Source organism: Marmota marmota, unplaced genomic scaffold (assembly GCF_001458135.2).
Source record: "Marmota marmota marmota unplaced genomic scaffold, marMar, whole genome shotgun sequence".
In the NCBI taxonomy this organism is placed as follows: Eukaryota; Metazoa; Chordata; class Mammalia; order Rodentia; family Sciuridae; genus Marmota; species Marmota marmota.
Window position 1 is genome coordinate 7,275,106 of NW_025999983.1, and position 6,843 is coordinate 7,281,948.

The window sequence follows — 6,843 nt, forward strand, 5'->3', positions numbered from 1 at the left end:
GGAGAGTGCTTGCCTGAGAGGACTCACTCTTGGAGTTTGTTTGGACAGAGGACCTGTTGAATGATTTAAAATGCAGTCTTGCCTGTTCAGGATCATGTTACATACAGTGCAGTATGCCGTGTAACACGGAACGTGTAATAGGTTTGCATGGTGAGATAGCAGGATTGGGTAGAACAAGAAAAATGTACTTTGTGCACAAAATATTTGGAGGCACGGAGGAAGATTCTCTACAATTTTGACTTTGATGAACACAAGAAAGCACAAGGTGCTAAGATGGAGAATGGAAGGGTCTGGTGGAGGGGGACACACTTAGGGACATCCTGGGCCACCAAACAGTGCCCCAGTGGTGGTCTCTGCAGTGGGGCCAGCACCATAAGCATGTACCACACCTGGGATCCTTGCCCGTCTGCCCTCGTCCTGTTGGAGTGAGGAGGGCGCTGCCGCAGGAAGGAAAGCCCAGGCTGGGAGGTGGTGCATACCCTGTCTTGGTGCAGCAGAACTGGACAGTGAGTAAGGGGATGGCCACATCCCTGGCTGTCCCTAAGTCTGCCGCGCGACCAGCACGCTAGCTTCATACTAGAGGTCCTAAGCATAGAAGTTAACTAGTGAGATCAAAATAAAGACACATAACTCAATTTACCTTTTTTCTTGACCAGTTCAGAGACGGCCCTTCCCGGCTCCTGCCTCGAGCCACCTGGTGGGGTAGCGAGATTTACACAAGAGACCAGCAGGAGAGAGGAAGGAGCACGCCAGAGAGTGGTCTTTTATTGGGGAACAAGAAATTCAGGGAAAAATTCCATCCAATGAAGGTCGAGGGGGACAGCATTCCAAGGTCAGGGTCAGTGATTGGTCTCAAGGTCAATGGTCAGTCACACCCCCACACGGACGGGCTCTCGCACCTAAAAAGGGTGGGGATAAGTTCGGACACAGCCTGGCCAGAGTGCCTCACACCCAGTCAGGGAGGTGCCCAATCACGTGTGAGAACAGCTTCCCACACCTAAGGAGGAACGATGTGGCAAACAGAAGTGGGAGGGTCAAGCAAACCCATCGTCTATGTTCAAGTGAAGGAGGACACGTTCCAGGAAGAGAGAATAGGAAGAGTTAAATGAGCACTGGCACTTAATGTGTTTCTCTGTGGTCACAGCAAACAATCAGATCCTCGCACACTGAGACGGAAAGAACAACAACAAAAAAAAAACTAAATAAAAAACAGGCAGAGGAATATGCATGGCACAGCTCCTTGAATTCTCAGACTGCAAAATTAAATGTGCAAAAGATGTAACCTCGTAAAAAAATGTTTAATTGACACATAATAATCGCACATACTCCTGGGATACACCTTGATATTTTGATCCTTGTATATAATGTGTAATGATCAAATCAAAGTAATTAACATCTTCGTCATCTCAAACATTTGTTTCTTCATGTTCAAAACCCTCCCTTCTAGCTATTTCTAAATATACAATAAATTATTCACCACAGTCACCCTGCTGTGCCATAGAACGTTAGAACGTACCTACCCACAGCACTTCTCTGCCCCGCCCCCCGCCCCTGCGGCTCTGGTAACCACTGCCCCACTCTCTACTTCCATGAGACCAACATTGCCAGCTTCCACACGGGCATGGGATCAGGCAGTATTTGTCTTTCAGTACCTGGCCTACTTCACTTTATGTTCTCCAGTTCCGCGCATGATGCTGTAAATGACAGGATTTCATTCTTTTTATGTCTGGATACATTCCACTGTGTATATACACCCCATTGTGTTTGTGCGCTCATCCATCAGGGACACCCAGGTTGATTCCACACCTTGCTATGGTGAGCAGTGCCATGATAAACGTGGGAGTGTGGACATCTTTCAGCCTACCAGTGTCAGTCCTTTGGAGGAATACCCAGTAGTGGGGTTTCTGGGTCAGATAGTACTTCCACTTTTAGTTTTTTGTGGAACTACCATATTTCTGTCTATAATGGCTAAACTAAGTGATATTCCCACCAACAGAGTTAGGAATTCTCTATTTTCTGCATCCTCATCACGTTTGTTAATTTTTTTTTGTCTTATGGTGATAGATATTCTAATAGGAGGGAGATGATGTCTCATGGTGGTTTTGATTTGCATTTCCCTGATGAAGATGTTCAGCTCCTTTCATAAACCATTGGCCATCTGTGCATCTTCTTTTGAGAAAGTTCAATCAGATGATTTGCTGATGTTATTGGATTCTTTTCTGGTGAGTGGTTTGAGTTTCTTGTATGTTGTGAATATTAACCCCTGGTCATAGAGTTTTCAAATGCTTTCTCCTGTTTTGCAGGTTGTCACTCAGTCTGTTGATTGATCTCTTCACTGTGCAGAAACTTTGTATTTTACTTAAGTTCTGTTTGTCTATTCTTGCAACGTAGGTTGTCTATGCTTTTGAGATCTTATCCAAAAACCTTTTCTCAGAACAATGTCCTGAGGTGTTTTGTCTATATTTTCTTCTGGTAGTTTCATGGTTTTAGTCTTACATTTGAGTTGATTTTTGTATATGGTGTGTGAGAGAGGTATACAGCTTCATTCTTTTGCATGTGGATATCCAGTTTTCCCAATACTGTTTATTGAAGAGATTATATTTTCTCCAACGTATGTTATTGGCACTTTTGTTGAAAATTAATTAGCTGTAAATATGTGGATTTGTTTCCTAGTTCTCTGTGCTGTTCCATTGATCTTTGTGTCTGTTTTTATGCCAGTACCATACAGTTTGGGTTACTATTGTTTTGTAATAGGTTTTGAAGTCAGGTGTTGTGATGCCTCTAACTTTGTTCTTTTGCTCAAGATTCCTTTGACTATTTGTGGTTCCATATGAATTTTGGGATTAGATCTTTCTATTTATTTGGAGAATGCAATTGGAATTTTGATAGGGATTGCATTGGATCTGTGGATCACTTAGGGGTAGTTTGTACATTTTACCAACATTAAATCTTCCAACCCATGGACATGGGATGTCTTTTGTGTGTGTGTGTGTGTGTGTGTGTGTGTGCCTGTGTGTGTGTGTTCTTTGTGATCATCACTTTCTTTCATCAGAATTTCTATGTTTTCATCTCTTTGGTTAAATTTATTCCTATGTGTTTTCTTCTATTTAATTTTTGTAGTTATGTAAATGGGATTCCTCTCTTCTTCAGCTAGTTCAATATTGGTGATAGAAATGCTACTCGTTTTTTAGCTGATTTTGCATCTTGCAATTTGACTGAATTTATCAGTTGTAACAGTTTGTTGGTGGGGTCTTTAGGTTTCTCTGCATATAAGATCAATTTAGCCAGAACAAGTTGACTTTCTCCTTTCAAATTGGTTACCCATTATTTTTTTTCCTCTTGTTGAATTGCTTGCCTTGAATTTGCAGTACAAAGTTAAATAAAAGTGAAAGTGTGCATCCTTGTCTTGTTCCAGATCTTAGAGGAAAAACTTTCTACTTTTCCCTGTTCTGTATGATATTAACTGTGGTTTTCTCATATATAATTGTCATTGTGTTGAGGTACATTCCTTCAATGATTAATTTTTCAGAGTTTTTAATCTTGAAGGGATGGAAAATTTTATCAAATGCTTTTTCTGTGTCTATTGAGATGATCATGTGGTTTTGCCCTTCATTCTCTTGATGTCATGTAGTGTGGTTATCGACTTGCATAGGTTGAACCATTCTTGCAGCTCTTGGAAAAATCCCATTCTTTTTGAGGTGCTGTTGGATTTGGTTTACTAGTAATTTGCTGAGAATTTTTGCATCTATATTTATCAAGGATATTGGCCTATAGTTTTCTTTTCTGCTTTCTTGCTTTCTCTTCCCTCCCTCCCTCCCACCCTCCCTCCCTCTCTCCCTCCCTCCCTCCCTCTCTCCCTCCCTCCCTCCACCCCTCCCCTCCTTCCTGTTTCTTCCTTGTCTGTTTTAGTATCAGGGTAATGTCAGCCCATAGAATGAGTTTGGGAGAGTTTCTTCCTTTCCATCTTTTAGAGTGATTTTTAAAGAATTAGTATTAGTTCTTTGAATACAGCAGTGAAGTCAGTTAATCTAAACTTTTCTTTGAAGGGAACTTTTTATTACTCAATCTCTTTAGTCATTATTGGTCTGTTTAGATTTCTATTTCTTCTTGATTTAGTCTTGCTAGGTTGTATGCATCTAGGAATTTCTCCATTTCTTCTAGGCTTTCCAAATTGTTGGCATATAATTGCTCAGTAGTTTCTAGAGGTCTTTCACACTCAAAATTCCACATTCGTATTTTGTGGTATCCCTCGTAATCTCTCCTTTCTCATCTTTGATTTTATCTGAGTCTTTCTGTTTTTCTTAGCCTCGCAAACGTTTTGTTGATATTTTTCAAAGAAACAACTTTTCATTTCATTCATCTTCTGGTTTTTGTTTTGTCTCTCATTTGTTTCCATTCTGGTCTTTATTTCTTTCCTTTTATGAATTTTAGGTTTAGCTTTTTCTTGCTTTTGTAGTTCCTCGAGGTAGATCATTCTGGAGAGTTTGATTATTCTTAGGCAAATTTAACCCAGAGTCCCACCCCCTTGGGCGCTGGTGCTGGGTCAAGGGTCAGCAGAGCTGAGAGCCGACCAGTTCCACTGGTCTCTTTCTCAGAGACCAGCACCGAGTCCTCAGTCCCTCTCTCCAGGCTTCTGCTGTCTTCCCACCCAGAGCAGCTGGTCTCCTCCTGTTCTGAACCTCTGTCGGGCCCCAACTGCAACCTTGCCAGGAGTCTGCCCGCATTGTTCTCTGGTTCTCCTGTGACAGCTCAGCTCCAAGCCACGGCTGCTGGTGTAGTGGCCAGAGGTGGCAGGGGACAGTGTGGGGACTACACACATCCCTGGTGTCCCCAAACTCCATCCCACATGCTCCACCTGGACAGAGGGAGGGGCAGCTCCCGCACTGTCCATGCGACTCCCTGGGGGCCAGGCTTAGGGCAGTGCGGTGACTCTCATTCTCCTATAGGACCTTCCTAGGTGCTACTTTTACTTTTTTGTATGTTTCTTGGAATTTTTAACTTTTTAAAAAGAAGTAGGAATCAAAAAACTGCCATTTAAGAATAATCGTGGAGAACTCTGCACAGTGCCAGTTTCAGAGAGCCGCCTGATGACCACGGCTCTGAAGAGAACAGGCCTCCAAGATCACCCACAGCCACCTCAGAACCTCCCGCTCGGGCCAGCCCTGAGAGGGCTTTCTGGTTCTCGGGAGAAGAGTGCTTTGGTTTGGACTTGTTTTTTGGCTATTGCTCATAAGGCTGCTTGCTTGGACCTCAGGAGGAAGCACAGCTTCTTGGCTAAAAATGGACTTGGAGGGCACACAGGTCTCCTGCTTACTACCTGGTGACACGGGGTGAGCCACGTGGCCTCTGCACCTCAGGTGCCTTTTCTCTCCAATTAGGTGATGCTACCAACATCACCAGGGGGGTGGAATAAGGCGCTTAGGACGGCCTCCTGTTCTGAGTGAATCTGCACGGTTATGGTTTTAGGTTGCTGTCTTGCCATTTCTCCACTCCCCGGCAACCAGAGTCTCAGATTTATTTTAATTAAACTGTGAGGTGAGTCGAGAAAGCAGGCTTTGCCCTCTCGGGAGGAGTGTGGGGTTAATTCAATACCTGCATCAACAGTGAAGGGAGTTATAACCTTCTCTTTCCAGAGGTCTGGTAATGTGAGTCTCTAGAATTAACTGGCAATGGACAGATTAACTGGCGGAAAGGGATAGGACGTCACTACGCGCACACTCACGGGAGCCTCACAAGGAGGACTTGAAGAAGGGCCAGATGGTCCGAGTTTTACAGTGCCCTAAGCAAAGGAACAGAATCGGGGAAATGCCTGGACATGGAAGGTGGGGACAAAGACTGTCTTGTTAGGCAGATAGTCCCCCAGGGGAACCCTTAGAGAGGGAGGTAGGGGCTGAGCTCAAGTCTCCTTTCCTGTGATTCCAGTTACTCTTCTCTGTCGATGGGATTCCAGGGAGGGGTTCGTGATGTTGCCCTCCACGGCAACATCAAGGGTCAGATGAGGGAAAGTCAGAGAAAGCCCCTTCATGCTCCAGGGGAGAAGCGCTGAGAGGCAGAAAGGCAGGAGAAGGTCAGAGAGAACTCGGTTTTTCTTTAAAACAAAACCAAAGAAAACACTATGCTTTGGGGTACTCTTTTCTGAGCCCTGACACCACCAGCCTTATGCATGTGGCTGCGTATGGTCTGTGGCATGTGTGGATGTGTAGGTAGCTCAAAAGTACACGCACGTCCCTTTAAGAATGGCACAGAAAGTTCAAATACTTATTTCTCAGACATGAGCCTAAAATAGGACAGGCGCCTCCCTTCCAGGCTGAAGAGCACGCTTTGCAAGCCAGCACAGGGTGCCCAGACGCCAGGGCTCAGGATGGAATCTCTGAACACCACCCAGGTGATTTAGATCCCGTCTGTCCTCCTCAGTGCCCACGGCCTGGGCAGGGGACACAGTCGGGAATGCTGGGAGCTGGGAACTCACTCTTGGAGCAGGTTCCTGCCCCCTCCTTCCTGTTTTGTTTCCAAACTTACATTTCTCCTGTGTTCTGGTCCAGGAGACCTAAATTTGAGGCCCATGATTGAGTCTGATCTCTACCTAGGACCGCAGGACAAGGCTGGAAGGACGGCTTCCTCTGTGGGCCACCGCCCCCCGGCATTAAGACATGTAGGCGTCCTGGACCTCCAGACTCCTGCTGAGGCCCTGTTCTGCCCTCAGCTGACCGGTGGTCCACAAACCCGTTGCTTGATGACCAAGGTAGGCTTGACTCTGTCCACCACAGTGGGGAGGCTTCGAGGCCCACAGAGAAACTGCTGAAGGCTGAGCTCCAGGCACTGAAGGAAAGGTCTGGGGCAGGA